The sequence below is a fragment of the Danio aesculapii genome, chromosome 19 (assembly GCF_903798145.1).
Source record: "Danio aesculapii chromosome 19, fDanAes4.1, whole genome shotgun sequence".
NCBI lineage: Eukaryota > Metazoa > Chordata > Actinopteri > Cypriniformes > Danionidae > Danio > Danio aesculapii.
In genome coordinates this window covers 9,513,442-9,529,633 of record NC_079453.1, presented here as the reverse complement: position 1 = coordinate 9,529,633, position 16,192 = coordinate 9,513,442, and the positions used below count along the sequence as shown (strand labels likewise).

Genomic DNA, 16,192 nt, shown 5'->3' with positions numbered 1-16,192 from the left:
AATATAAAGTTTTAGACAGAAATATATATTTTGCTGTGGTTACTAACTCACAAGTGTGGTCTATCAAAATCAGCTGTTATTTTGTATTAATGTAGAACAACTCCAATATAACTTGTTATTTTTGACCCTGTCAGTACAAACAAAATAACACAAAAGTAACACAATATTTGCTAGATCTTCTGGCTTAATCTTGTTCATTTTAAAAATATCTGACTATGACCTTGTTGTTAACTGCAAACATTTTTTGTCCTTTATTATGCAAAAAGTATTAATTTGCATTTTCATTTTAAATTTCAGTTCCATCAGATGTTTTAAAAAGCAACACAACAAAATGTTAAAAATTTCTACAATTTTTTGCCTTTTAAAATATATTTTTTAGTGTTATTGGTAACCTGCATTAATTTTAAAAAACATCTCAATCAAAACACTAGAAACTTTAATGTGGAAGTGAAAAATAAGGTTTGTCTATTAGCAGTGGGGCATAAATAACTTCGTCCCCACAGGAACTCTTGCCATTTAAATCTGATTTACTTTTAAACTGAAAAACTCAGACATTTCAAACTGAAGGTGGCGTTATTGCACTAAATAACCTGTAGATTGATCATTACTGTGATGCATGAAAAGAGAAACACAACTTCATTCTTTCATTTTCCTTCACCTCAGTCCCTTTATTCATCAGCGGAATGAGCATATGCAGCATATGTTTTACACAGCGGATGCCCTTCCAGCTGCAACCCAGTACTGGGGAACACCCTTACACTCTCACATTCACACACACACATAAACTACGGCCAATTAAGTTTATTCAATTCACCTATAGCACATGTTTTTGGACTGTGTGGGGAAACCGGAGGAAACCCACGCCAACACGCGGAGAACATGCAAACTCCACACAGAAATGCCAACTGACCGAGCCAGGACTCAAACCAGTGACCTTCTTGCTGTGAGGCAAAAGTGATAACCATCAAGGGTTGCATGCTGAAAGTGCTGTTATAGCCTGGAAAGCAAATGTTGTTTCAGGGCTTCAAGAAAATCAATTTCGTCCCCTATTCTTTAATTATAAAGACATGCCAGGGTATTTTTCCACACCAGTAAGACTAAAACCAGTTAGACCTTTTCCAAACCAGTAAGACCAGTGCCCTACTTAATGACATATCTTATGCCAGAAAAAATCCCTCAAACCCCAACAAACATTTAGCACCAGAATGCAAAAAATGCTAAGAATTAATTTTCTTTATTTAATAAGTTCACTTTTGTATTTCCTAACAAGACTCTCTCTCTAGTATATCTCATTCATGATTTTCAAGTGCTCTTCACATATCCAATAATATAATAATAATAAAGTATAATAATATAGTGAACGGACTGTTTTTTTGGCTATCCCTTAACAAATTGACACCAAACAGTAAATATGTTGATCGAATCTAACCGTAAAACGATCCAGAAGACGATTCAAGTAAACCCATGCAGGCCAACAAGCTGCTGCTTACGGCACATTCACAGTTACTCTGTGTATAAATCTCAAAAACAAATAATTTAGCTGCAAATGCTTTAGTTACAGTAATTTTGTTTTTCAAAGCAGTGCTTAAAACAACAGCCGTCATGTACTCACCACCCATGACAGGAATTAGGCCTATGTAATCAAAAGTGAAAATATCCACCTAACTATTGTTTAGCGCATGGGAAACTTTTATTAAGACACAGACATACACACTGTCATTCAGTCTTGGAAGTCTGGGCACATGCATCTCTGAAGCTACTCCAGTGAGTATAATTAGTTCATTTAGCAATGCATTTTAAAAGTTTGCTTCTATTTTGCATTACTGTTTTGTTTTTCAAAATGTAACCGTGTTGGTCTTAATTTTAGATAAATATGCAGTCTTAACAGACTTGAATCAAAATGTGCATTCAATTCAATTTAAATGTACATTAATGTGTGTTAATAAATGCATCAAACAATTAAATACTGTACAATAAATACAAACAATTAAATAATAATTGTAAATTAAAAGTACAAACAATTAAATAATAACAATAAAATATGAAGTCCATAAACATAAAAAAAAAAACTAAATATGCAAATTATGAACATCTTTCTACAATGGCAAAAATTTTGGGGGGGGAGAAAATGCTTTGAATTTTTAAAACAAACCTCACTACACTCTGGGCAAATTGACTACTCTTTAGAGATGAAAACTGCTAAAAAAGTGCACCAGATAAATATTTTTTTGTCTTTTTTTTTGCATAAATCTGTTAATCAACCTCAGTCCAGTCCTGAAAATGACAGGATTTTAACTCTTTAATTGGCAAATTCATAAATGATGTCACTGATTTTGTGAAAAAAAAAAAACACAAAATGACGTATTTTTAATATAAAAAATAATTGTGGACTGGATGTTTTTTTACCTTTTATCAAAGTCTTGGACATAACCTCGCCTTTGATGCATTGCTTTTGATTATTTAACATTTTTTCTCCCTTATTTACTGTTGGTGGCTGTTTTTGCTCCATTGACTTTCATTAAAACCACATTTTTTGATAGCAAAATCAACACCATATAATCATGCATTTTTGATTGTTGGTAGTTTTCCCTGTTGGGAAGAGGTAAAATTAGTAGTTTTTACTGTCGATCATCAGTTGGCACCATTAACCCTTTAAGTAGGCCTCTGCAAAAAAAGCTTAGTTTCTGGATTTTATATAGAGTATAATAGCAAATTAAAGTGTGTGTCTGAGTGTGTGAGAGTGACCTTTGCGCACTTACCTTGATGTGTCTGAGAAAATCAAAATATGCATCTCAGCTCTCTGAACTACATGGAGTAAACAAAAACAAAGACTGTGACCATCAATGTGGTCAATAGTGCAAAAAACCGCCACCAGCAGTAAATTGCTGAGGGGGGGAACTCTAACAATGCATCAAGCCAATGTTGTTACTAATCGATCACATGTCCATTAAAAAGTTTTTGATAAACATTTAGTAGTTTTGATCAGGACTGAGGTTGATTAATTTAAATGTATAATTCCAATGTTGACAAATAAATTAACATTTGAACTTTATATGTTATTTGCACCTATTTTAAATCAACATCATTTTCATTCCTTGAAATAAAACCAGGCTTTTGATGAAAGAGATGGAGGACCCTAGGGAAGGTAAGGAAATATTATCATTTTTTTTAATTTACAGACATTCATACCATAAGTCTTTTCTCTGATCAGTTTAATGCTCAATGCTATGCTATAACTACTTCAGTCACAACTGATGACTATGGCCACACAAAATCTGCGCATGCAGAAATCTGCAGTATTCCACAGATTTTTAGCCAATTATGCAGTCTATTTATTTACTTGTGTAAATGTGTGTAAATTTATATTTATTCCATTATTAAATTAATTTCCATAATACTATTGGCTAATATTAAATATTCAAATGATTTATGTACAATACAGTTTGTAATGTAAAATTTTCCGTTTTTTTAGTAGATATGTTATATGAGAGGAAGTGAATCTAAGTGGATTTGCATTGTAAATATTAAATAAAAGTTTATTAAATAAAACATATTCTTTTTTATTTCATATATTAAGATTTAGTTTCGATACACCCAAAATCATTCAGTATTAATCTGCAGATTTTTCACAAAAATTCGGCGCAGAAATAGCAAAACATGCTTACAGATTCTGTCTGGCCCTGCTGATGACATATCTTTAATAAACTGATAATCTCTTAAAAAAGTGAATCAATAATTATGTGTTAGATTTTTTTAACTCTAACTTGCTTTATAATAGTCTCAAACGGTCGGAAAGTTGACACTTCAGCTTTAACAAAAAAACTAATATTTACCCTTCCTCAGGTCACATTAGATTCACTCATGTCGGCCCGTACTCTATGCGGTTCGAATGGGGATCTCCGACTATGAATGAAACAGAACAAAAAATGTTCAGAATCAGATGGAAAGCCGATCGTGTCACTTATAACGACACAACATATACAAACCATTTTGAAATGAAAAATCTCTCACCTGGAACAACATACAGCATTACAGTAGTGCCAAATGAGGACAACAAATGTTTCACTGAATCTGTGTGTACAGGTAAGCTTACTGCTAGTTATTTACACGGGTCATTGACATTAACATTACCACAAATAATCAATATGCATTATGTTCCTTATGTGTAAAGTAAACAGCAATTCACCTACACTATAAAAAGTTGCGTGTTCTACACAATTCCTTCATGTTGTCACAACACAAATTGCTTAATTTAACTTAATAGTTTTTACAGATTTAAGTGGATTTAACATAAAACAATTAGGTTGTGCAATAAAAAAACTTTTAGAATTGTGCCATTTCAACCTATTTTAAGTGAAGTTTCACAAACTAATTTCAAGAGGATATGATTGATCACGGCTGGTCTGCAATCATTAATAAACCAATCAGATTATTCCAAAATCACTATAAAAAGCCCTTCTCGCATTACTCCCTTATCTTCATTTTTGAAGAATCCCCCCATCCACCCCATCTCCCCCTTTTCCTCCTTTACCAGGAGGAGCTCTCAAGAACTACCTGATTTCGGACCTCCTTATATGCTCATTGACCAGGTGGAAACCATGGGCTCTATTATCTCCGAGCTCAGGGTTCTCTCCCAGGACAGCATGCCAAACCTGCTATTATTATCAAGCAATATCTAAGTTTGAACTCTTGAAATAAGTAGTTTGAACAATCAGCAAAAGTCATTTTTTGAGTGTACAGTAATGTGTGATTTATATATTGATTCTGAATTGGCTGGAGAAAAAACACTTGTTTATTTTTTTATTTCTCTTTGTGGATTTTGTAAACGATGAAATGTATTAGTTCCGAGCAAAAGATGACTGTAGACATAAGAACTTTACAGTAGATTAACAGCAGCAGTAAACAGGTTTGCAGTCCATGAATCACACTAATTGCTAAACCACCCTAGTGAAAAGACAACAGTGACTTGTTCTTCTTCATTTCTCAAATATCTTTGTGAGTTTTAAAACAAACCACGATCTTGCTATAGTACCACTTGTTCTTTTTTATAATTGATGAATGCACAAATTTAATAGCACTTTCCTGCAGTCTGTTGCAGTCTTGCATCAAACTTAGTGTGAGTTCACTTTATATTAAAATGATTGATCCATTATTGCGGTTGACATGAATAAATGTGAACGCAGCCATGAGACCCTTGGTGCACCCCAAAAAGTAAACCAAACTACTGAAAGATGGGTCTCATTCTGCTTCCAAATAGACGTTTTGTGTTTAGACCTAAATACAAATGCAACACAGAGCAAAGACAATTTTTTTAAATAACCAAAAACAGGACAGCAAACGTAGCTAGTTTACATTTTGTCAAGTTAGTGGTTTATTTGTATGAATTACTTCAAAAAAAGTTTAGTCATAAGAAAATGTGTGGTGTTTAAAAGGAGGCAAAACACCAAACCAAACCCATAAACTATCCTTGGGGGATTAGCAATCTGTACTAAATTGTATGAATGAGATCGTACAAATTCACATTAATTAGCCACTAAATAAAAAAAATTAAAATTGCCGTCATTTAGCTTTGGATATGTCACAAGATGCAATCATAAATGACACTGAATAAACACTGAAGCCTACATGACTTTTCTCAAAACAGCCACAAAGTGCACTCTCGGAACTTGAGGTACGTGATCTGTCACTGGGGTGGTACCTTTTCAAAAGGTACACATTTGTACTTAAAGGGTCTATATTTGTACCTTAAAAGTATATAATTAATACCTACAAATTTTAAGAGAAGCACTTTTGTACTTTTTAGGTACTAATGTGTACCCCTGGGATATTATTATGGACCTTTTAGGTACAAAACTGTACCTTTCGAAAAGGTACCACCCCAGTGATAACTCACGTACCTTTATTTCTGAGAGTGTGGCCAAAAAAAGGTCTCTTTGCAATAACAGTGAATAGTTACATTTTCTAAAGAAAATAGTTCTTGCACATGTAAAACACAATCATATGGGTTGTTTACAGTATAATAATTCATCCATTTTATAAACTATCCTATGTAGGATCATGCTGAAGCTGGAGCCTATTCCAGTACCTCAGGTTGAAAGCAAAAAATATATAAGTAATTATATTATATTATATTATATTATATTATATTATATTATATTATATTATATTATATTATATTATATTATATTTTGGGGTTGTTAAGTAGATGCAGTTTTTTTAGGAATACTAATGTAGTAAAATGTAGTACAAAATTATATATTTTTTCAGAAAATGAATTTTCTTTTAGATCGACAACATTTTTAGAGAGTCTAAACCTCTAAGTCTAGAGTTATTTAAATTAATATTTTCTTGTTTGTTTTTTCCTAAAGCAATTCCAGGAACTGAGAATTTTGAATATGTCTCAGAAGACCCAACCACTGTATCATTAAGTTGGACGCCACCTCAGAAAATCCTTAATAGACAGTATAGATTCCAAGTGATACTGTATAAAAATGAACAGGAAACACAAACAGTGGAAGTGGAATCAGATGTAAACAAATTTTCATTTGAACACCTTCTTCCTGCCACGGAGTACAAAGCAACAATACGCACAATACTGGATGATGACAAGCAGAGTGACCCAACCGTTTTATTTGTCCTCACAAGTAAGATTATTAAAGGGGACCTATTATGCCAAAATCACTTTCATAAGGGGTTTAAACAAAGCTGTGTGGCAACAGTCAGTGAATATAACCAGCATCTAATGGTAAACATTTGTTAATTAAATGTTTTTATAATCACACTTGATAAAAACACTGAGTGACATTCTCCATTTGTTTGTGTCATCAGAGGGAAAAAGCCCCGCCCATTAGTGACGATCTTTCCCTCATTAGAATAGGAGGTTAGTCTTGTTTTTAAATCTGCCACTATGCTGACACAGGCATTTGTAGCTCCGCCCTCTTTTGAAAAGAGCACAACCTCATTTGAATTTGAAATTTGAATTTAAAGGGACAGTCGCCAAAATTGCACAATTTGGATCAAAACTTAAAGGAGGAGTTTAAAAGAGTCATAAAACATTATTTGTGTGGGAAGACTTATTGTAAACAAGGGCATAATAGGTCAACTTCAATGTACAGGAATACATTTTCAGGATATTGGACAAATGTATTATGCACAAAACAATGTCATGTTCTGTATCACTCTGCAGAGCCACTTCCACCTGGAAACCTGCAAATCAAAAGTGGTGCAACTTCTGTTTGTCTGAAATGGACTCGTCCCATCACTGATGGCAAGATCAACCACACATTCCAGGTGATCTACTGCAACGAAGCCAATACCACAGAATCATTTATCACAGAGGAGACTGAAGTGAATATACTGAGTTTACAACCTGGAGCTGAATATTCCTTCTTTGTCTACACTGTAGTTGAATCAAATGGCAAAAGAATTGAGAGCACTGCTGTAAAAATCACACAGCGCACAAGTAAGTTATTGTTAATTTTAATATTATTAACAGCACTACTGACAACCCCAGTCTAAAATATCCAGTCTCAGTCCACCTTGCTACTTAACAACACTGTAAAAAAATATCTGTTAAATAACAGTTTCCGTAGTGATTTACGGTTGTGAATTGCATTATGGGACTTTGATCTCTACTCTGTTGAGTTCTGATGTTGAAAATTTTTGAAAACTTTTATTGACATTTAGTAGACAACAAAACTGCCCCCCCCCCCCCCCAACCTCCTTAACTGCTACTCACTGTAGCTACTCACACACTACTTTTTAATTACATTTTTATGTCACTTACTCTCAGTCTCCAATGGTGTAGCATAACCAAGGTACAGATTATTGAATTGTCCCCACTCTAATATTTAATCAACTCCTAAAAATTCAATACATTTTAAAAAGCTCTGTCAACTCTCATTAACCTATGTGTGCAGAAAGAGTTCAATAGCATACTCAAGGCCTTCCCCCAAAATATGAACAGTGTGACTGGCTATTCTTTTTTTCTGTTGTCATTTAATGGCTGATTTATACCTCTGCGTTGAGTGATCGGCGTGACCCATGGCGCAAGCCTTGTGCGTTGTCGTGCATTTATATTTTGGCGTGCTTTTTGTTTTGCTTTGCAATAACACTTAAGTAACGCTAGCTGGCAGTAGATTTTTTTGTTCCTCTTTTAGTCGGGTTTCTACAAGTAATTTCTACAAGTAGCTAAAGCATGCTCATTCAGAGGTGGTCAAGGGCGGACAACTTTAATCATAAGGTAAACACAAAACAAAAGTTTCACAAAACACTTGCTCCATCAGGCTCACGGCTCTCAACACTGCCCATGCTTGTCACAAGCTGACCAATCACAGAGCTTGCGATACGCATTATTGTAGTTACATTTTTTGAGAGGCGCACATCAGCGTCAGTGTCAGCCACGGCGAGGGCTATGCGACCATGCGGAGGCTGCACTGGACCATACGCATACGATTGATGCAGAAGAATAAATCAACCGTGAGAAGCTGTAGATATGCTTGGATGTTAGCAGCGCAAAAACTGCTAGGTAATTTTCCAATTATATATGAGACCTACAAGACTCAGGTGTAATGTCAGTTTATAGTTTGTAATGTACATTTTACAGAATGTATTTTAAATCAGACATTTACAACTACTAGATTAGTGTTCTGTATATGTGGAAAGCTTAAGAAGCTAGTCTTTTCAAAAGGAAAAATAGTATTTGCACAGTAATTGATTTAAACTGTTTAACTTTCCATTGCAGATGTAAATATGGAATCTGTATTAATGGAACTGGGACTGCAAAAATATCTGAGGGATAAACTGACTTTAAAGACGGTGCTGGAAATAATCAAACCTTCAGATGAGAACCAAGCACTAGTATTACATCACTGCCGTGGCTTTTCCTCAGAAAGCTTATGATGGCTAAGTCATCAGCCAGAACCCTGAAATGTGCTTCTGAGGAATCTACCGATTTTAACGAAGATCAGAAAGGCATAAATCCATTGGATTTGATCACAGCTCTTTTTCACTGTGCCGACCCTTTCCTCCAGCAAGAAATGGCTCTAAAAATGTCACTGTGTCAGTTCTCTGTGCCTTTACTGCTGCCAACTGTGACACAAAAGAGTGCACGCTGATGCTTTGGGCCCTGAGGGACATAACAAAAGAAAACAGTATTGTGCAAACTGATTTGCCCCTGATCTCTTTCGTCAGACTAGGAAAAAATCGAAATATTTCCAAATCTGAGTTTCTGAACAAGCTCCTTTCAGCCAGTCAGCAAAACCATGATGCTTTTGTTCACAGGAAAATGGACAATGGAAACCTTCAAAAAAAGATATGTAATGGTCTTGTTGAAATTACCTGGTATCTCCCTAGTGGAAAAGAAAAAAAATGACCATTTTTAAAGACCCAGTAGCTCTAGCTAATCTTCGTGGGGATATTTCTGCATTTGAGGCCCAATTCGCTTTTCACCCAAACATCATCTGCAGTTTTTCTGTTCTGCGATGATCTGGACTCAAATAAGACGTTTCTGAACTCCCTGCAACACAAATCAAAAATGGTTCTGGTTTGCACAACTGATAGTCCAACATCAAGAGAAAATCTGAAACAAAGTTTGGTGCAGATCAAGCTCAAAACATTCTCAACCATTCACAAGGACGGGAAGATGAATGATAGCGAATTTGTTGCTAAAATAAAGAAGATTGTTGTTGGAATTCTTGCAGATTCTACCAAAGTAAGCATTGAAAAGATGTCTGAGATTGCACCAGAGCTGGGGATTCTTATAGATGAAAATAATACAAGTTGTCAAAATGCAAAGGTAAGGACAAATAAAATTACAAAGACATTAGCAATATACCTGAATATAAACAAAGGAGCTCCCATTGCAAGGAAAACCCTGGAAGGAGTTATCCAAACTGGAAAAAGAAATGTGTCGCTTTAAAAAGGCAAGAAACAAAAACATTGAGCATTACAAGAGTGATCTCAAATGTCAAATACAGAATCTTAGAACAGATCAAGGAAGCCACAGGATGAGTGATGCAATATATCAGTTCATGTCTGGCTTGTGTTGCTCATCAAATGAGCAACAGTATTTTCTCAAATGGATGAAAGTCACGTTGAACAGTTTAACAAGAAAGCACCTGTCCAGTCTTAAGGAGCAGTACATGGAAGCATGTAAGAAAACCAAAGAAGATAAAGAACATCTCAAAGAACTGGACAATCAGATTGTTAGCAGCTCTTTAGGAGTTCAACACTTCATGAGAGAATTAAGTCAACTTTATGAGTCTGCACACTCACAGGAAACCTGGAAAAACCCTGCCCTAAAGAAATTACCAGAAGTATGTGCTCAGTTGATGCTGAATGGGTTTCCCCTGGAGCTTGTTGATGGAGATGCATCAAACATTCCACTGACGTGGATTGGAGATGTGCTTACAGCACTCAACAAACTGACAGCACCTCACAATAAGATCAGAGTCATAACAGTTTTAGGGGTCCAAAGCACTGGGAAGTCTACCCTCCTCAACATAATGTTTGGAGTTCAGTTTGCTGTTAGCAGTGGCAGATGCACAAGAGGTGCTTTCATGCTTCTGATAGGAGTGTCCGAGGAATTCAGAGCAGAGCTTCAGTGTGACTATTCCTAGTGATTGACAGAGGGATTAAAATCTCCAGAGCTGGCTGAAAAAGCTGAGAGTTATGAACATGACAATGAACTTGCGACCCTTATCGTTGGACTGAGTGACATCACTATTGTCAACATTTCCATGGAAAATGCTATTGAGATGAAAGACATCTTGCAAATTGTTGTCCATGCCTTTCTCCGCATGAAAGAGGTGGGGAAAAAGCCCTGCTGTCACTTTGTGCACCAAAACGCTACTGAGGTTGCTGTACGAGAGAGAAATATATTGTTGCAGAAGCTAGATGACATGACAGAAGCAGCAGCTAAAATGGAAAAAAGAGGCCTTAACAAGAAATTTTCAGACATTCTAGAGTACAGCGTTGATGGAAACAACTGGTGCATACCTGGACTGTGGCTTGGGACTCCTCCAATGGCACCTGTCAGTGCTGGTTACAGTGAGGAGGTGAGCAATCTCAAGGAAGGCATCCTTGATGTTCTCAAGGCAGCAAAAGTCCCAGCACAGGATTTCGTGGCATTTGCTGAATGGGTCCGAAGCCTCTGGAAGGCTGTACAATTTGAAAACTTCATTTTCAGTTTTCGAAACACTCTCGTCGCCGAGGCGTACTCCAAACTTTGTGCAGAGTTTAACACTTGGGAGTGGACATTTAAGAAGCACATGACCGACTGGTGCACAAAATCTGAAATCAAAATCACTAACATGGGTGCAGTGTCAGTGCAGTCAGTTAAAGCTCTTAACATTGATGGAGTGTTGGCGGATTTAAAATATGAAGCTTCTGATGAGCTCAACAAAGAGGAGAAAATCCTCTTTGGAAAAATTGAGGAATACTTTAAAAATGAGGAGGAACATGTGCACCTAGTTGAAAATCACAAAGAGGACTTCTTAAATAGTGCACGGGGCCTTCGGAGGGAAACTGAGATGTATTTAAAGAACAAACTGGAGAATGCTGTTCTGATACAGAAAGGGATCGAAAAGGTGGAACTAATCAAACAAAAGCAGAGGGACACCATGAAAGAAAAGGTGCTCAATTTGATCCGTGCCTTCAGGATAGAAGGCACAGCCTTACTGACGGTGATCTAGATGAGGAATTTAAAAAAATGTGGGACGGCACTGTGAAACAGCATTCCTTCATAGCTCTACCCAGACAAGAGTGGTGAAAGAAACCTACAGACTTTTACACAGCAACTTGGAAATGAAAAGTGGGGTGGTACGTGAGATGCTCTTAAATGTCACTAGTCTGGATAAGTGTGGCATAGGACGCTTTTTTGTGCAGACTGAAACGGAGAATATAATTCAAACATTCCCATATTCCCCTTCGCCTGAACAGAAAGAAAACAGAAGCAGTTTAATGCAAAGAGAATGCGAAAGAATATCAAATAATTGTGAAATATTCATTTGTTCTAAGACAAGTTGGAAACTCAGACTACATACCGCTGACATACAGGAGCTGCTGTGCCTCATTGACAACAATCTAGAAAGCTGCAAGGATTTCCAGATTAGCCCCTGAAAATGAAGCAGCTCTCAAGATCCACATAGTGGATAGCAGCAAGAGCTTTCCAGAAATGCATGAGGACTACATCCACAGGACCGACCCTATAAAATGCCTTGAAAGGTTCAAGGAGCAATGGTGGCTGACTTTAAAGACCTTTACTATGAACGAGACCAGTGTCAGAAGAAGGCAGAGATGTGTGCCATGCAGTGCTTCGGCCCCTGCTGTGATGGAGTACATCCAGAAACGTCTTGGGCCTGACATTGTGGATGAAATGCTGACCGGTGAAAGAGCTGTCGATTTCAGCACACGGTCATTCTTCCAGTTTTCACTTCTAAAACAGCTTGCTGCAGGATGACGACTTCAACAATATTTATGAATATGTAGAAACTACGAGAAGTTTGTAACTGAGTGGATATCAGAGAAAATCATTGAGCATTTTTCAAAAGACGACACATTTCTGAAGTTAGAGAAAAAGCATTTGATTGTGATCAGCAAGAAGCTCTGGGAAGCTGTAATTGCACAGGAGAGACATACATTCGCCGTAGCTCAGCAATGTTCAAGGAAGAAGCATCTACAGTTTTGTAGCCAAAGTCCTTCGCATGTCTTAATAAAGAGCTGGTCATACCAGCTGACACTCTCAATGCAACTCTTGTTATAAACAACTCTGACCCTGCTATATTTGCAGATTGCCTTTTATCTCAATATACAAAATGCCTAGAAGCTTAGCAGAACAGTTGGATAGAGAAAGCGATGTCAGGGATATTCTAAGCAGACTGTCACTATACAGACCTCAAGAGGTGCTCTTCAGCAGAGTGTTCGGCTGTGGGAAAAGGTGTCCGTTCTGCAGAGTACCTTGTGAAGCTGGAGGAAATGAACATGCGGAACATTTTGCTTCTGCCCATCGGCCACAAGGCATCGGCAACTTCAGGTGGATTTCAACAGGAAAACTAATTCCCGACATATGCTCATCTCTTGTTGCAAGTGACAAAGAATTCCGCTGTGAATTCACAGGAAACGAGTGGCATAAATATAAAGAATACAGACAGATCTTTCCAGACTGGAGGATACAGCCTGACCCTAGCATTGAGGCCACTGACTTCTGGAAGTATATCTTCGCTAAGTACAATGCTAAATTTGCTGCACGATACAATGTTATCCCTGCAGACCTACCTGATGATTGGCATAGAATCTCTGTACAGCAGGCAAACAAATGCTTGAGAGATACATTTAAATATACATTAACGAAACTATAAAAGGCAAGATCATAGACTATAAAAGATATGGACGTAGTATCAGTTATGTCACCCATAGGTTTCTGAAGAATGCAAATGAAGCAACAAGTGGGCGTGGTCGCTATTTAGTTTGCCCGTCATCGCACCCACCGGGGATGACCAAATAAGGGCAAAGAGGTGGAGCGTCAGTGGAGCTACAAATGCCTGCTAGCATTTTGCTTAGACTGGCTTTTCTTTGGGAGAAACGCTTAATACTTCATTACCTGCGCCTCGTTTGTGTTCTGACCACATGTGCTTGGTTGTGGTTGTATACTATATAAATAAAGTGTTTAGGCATTTAAAAACATTGCTGTATTACATTAAGCCACTAAACATTATTCTTATGACGTTTTTCTACAGGAGGCAAACGCGAATTACTTCCAGATACTTTATATAGTCTGTGTTAGTAAATGTAAGGCCATTTATGAAATCCAGGCATAACACTGTATGACAATATTTCAGATGACTGTTCTAGAGCCAACAGCTAATCAATCTGTCAGATCCTGGAGTGCATTACAGCTTTCATGAACATTATAAATGATAAATGATATTAAATAAAACAAATACATATATAGAGATGGTATATACTGTAAGTATATAATTTCACTCACTTGGTAAATGGAGGCAACTTACAGTTTGTGAGTGCACACAGCATGCCATATTATCTGATAATTGTAGGAAATAATTTCTACAAACAACAAAACAGAAATACGATGTTTACGCCAAGTTCAGCGGCTAATCAGCCGGAATCAGCTGAGGTGACGAGACAGCGAGCAGCGAGACATAGCTGTCACTCAATAGCCACACCTTTAATTATGCAGACCTAATATAACTTAATATAAATGAAAAGGATGAGTTCTAAAAAAAAAAAATTCACCCCCCTTAAAGTTGTCATGAAGGGTAATATTAGCTATATGCACCAAAACCATCTTTTGTACCAGACTGTAAACATGTTTTTATCAGCTGTAAATTTGGTCAATTTATCATTGCAGTCAGAAAACATCTGGAGGTTCTGGAGCCAGCCCCCAAAGGCAAGTCAATGAATTGCAGTTTTAGTTACTTCCCCACTTGGGCAAAATGGCAGCGGAGCACATCAGGCTTTACTGTAGTTTAGAGTTTTCCTACTGTTCAAGTAAATCCTGTAGAATGTAACATTACATTTGTAATGTTTTATGCATTTTGGCATTTTAATAAATATAGAAATAATGTTTAAAACTATTAAAACATTACAATTACAAAAAAAACAAACAAAGTTTTTGGTTTGAGTGATGACTGGTAAGTGAACAAAGGGTGGTAGAAAGGGGAGGTGAGCAGCAACTGTTAAGTAAAGTGTCCCAGTTCTTCCTATGGCCAGTCCGTCCCTGCCTGTAAGTTGTGATGTGCAAAACAGGATTTTTATATAATTTCAAGCTTACAATGCCAACAGGTATACCTTTGTGTAGGTCTAACATTTTAGTGTGTTGTTTGTTTTTTGCTTCCTTGTTGTGCGTTTATTACATTAGCACAAGTGGCAAGAGTCGGGTGGTTCAGAGGGAGGGTATTCAATGATTGTTAATTTATAATTTGAATTGGTAACAGATTTGCTCCTTTCTGTATGATTGTTACTTAATGTCCTAATGGCACTAGAAAGTTGCTGTCTCATCTGGTTGCCCATGACCGCAACATTGCTCCAAAAGTCACCCTATGTGTCAGATAACAAGACATTGTGTACAAAATGTGACCCAGTATTGCTGAGAACCACTGGTTTACAGTAAATAGGGTGATTTAACGTAGTTCAGTCAGAGTTTGTGAATTCTTCACATGAGTCTAGTTGTAGTAACGTGTCTGGAGAACAGGAATGGGGAGTGGAAAGTTTTTCTTTTGTATGTTTTACGGCATCGGTTTGCCGTTAATAAAGTACAAATATTTGTGGCACTTTGCAACAGAGTCACAGAAAAAGTTACAACAGGACATATTTGTAATACTTCTGTAATGTACTTTAAAGGAAAAAGTAGTTGAAGCATGTACTCTTACCAGAACGCGTGATAAAAAACGTCATCTGCATTGTTACCTATAAGGAAACCATTAGTTATGAACAGGTTAATACAAACTGTATTACCACATACACTATTCAAATGCCAGAATATTCAAGATATGATGAAAAAGTTGAACAGATCTCACTGAAGTGCTTAGATATTATTTTTGCTGTGATATTCCATATTAGATTTACATATTAATTGCATTGTCCATAGTTTATCATCTATAAAATATATTGTTATTAATGAAAAAAAGTCTTCCTTTTCTAGTCAGGATTTCTATTAATTCAGTTCAGCTCTGTTAGCTCAATTATTTAAGCTTTCCTTCTCACTCTGCAATTAATAAGTTTGTTATAATTTGTACTTCAGGTTTTAATAGAGAGGGAAAATCTTGTATAAGAATATTTTCAGTTAAAATAATGTAAAATAAAAATAAGTATTGTGTACATAATGAATATATGTAGAGTACTGTAACCTCTGTATTGGTCTTCCCTTCTCAGTTCAATAAATTGACATAAATTAAAGAAACATACAGTAGACATTTTACTGTTTTCACTGCTCAAAGCTTTTTCCTGTCATTTGTTTCCTGGTGTATGTTATTTTAGGATTTACCAGCATGCATTTTCAAAAGCTTCTTTGTGCGTAACATTTAAAATATGAAAAAAGTAAACAATTCCAGTAAAAATGTTTACAGTCCAACAAGTCTATCCAGTTGCCAAACACCTGTATGACTGACAGTAACGCTAAAAAAAACCCTTCTCTACATCAAATCAAAACTAAAAGCCTTATACCCCAACCGAG

At 36.4% G+C, this 16,192-nt stretch overlaps 1 pseudogene; it reads left to right on the top strand.

The window, feature by feature from the left end:
* Positions 1-1,727: 1,727 nt before the first annotated feature.
* Positions 1,728-15,919, top strand: LOC130247187 (interferon-induced very large GTPase 1-like; annotated as a pseudogene).
* Positions 15,920-16,192: the final 273 nt, after the last annotated feature.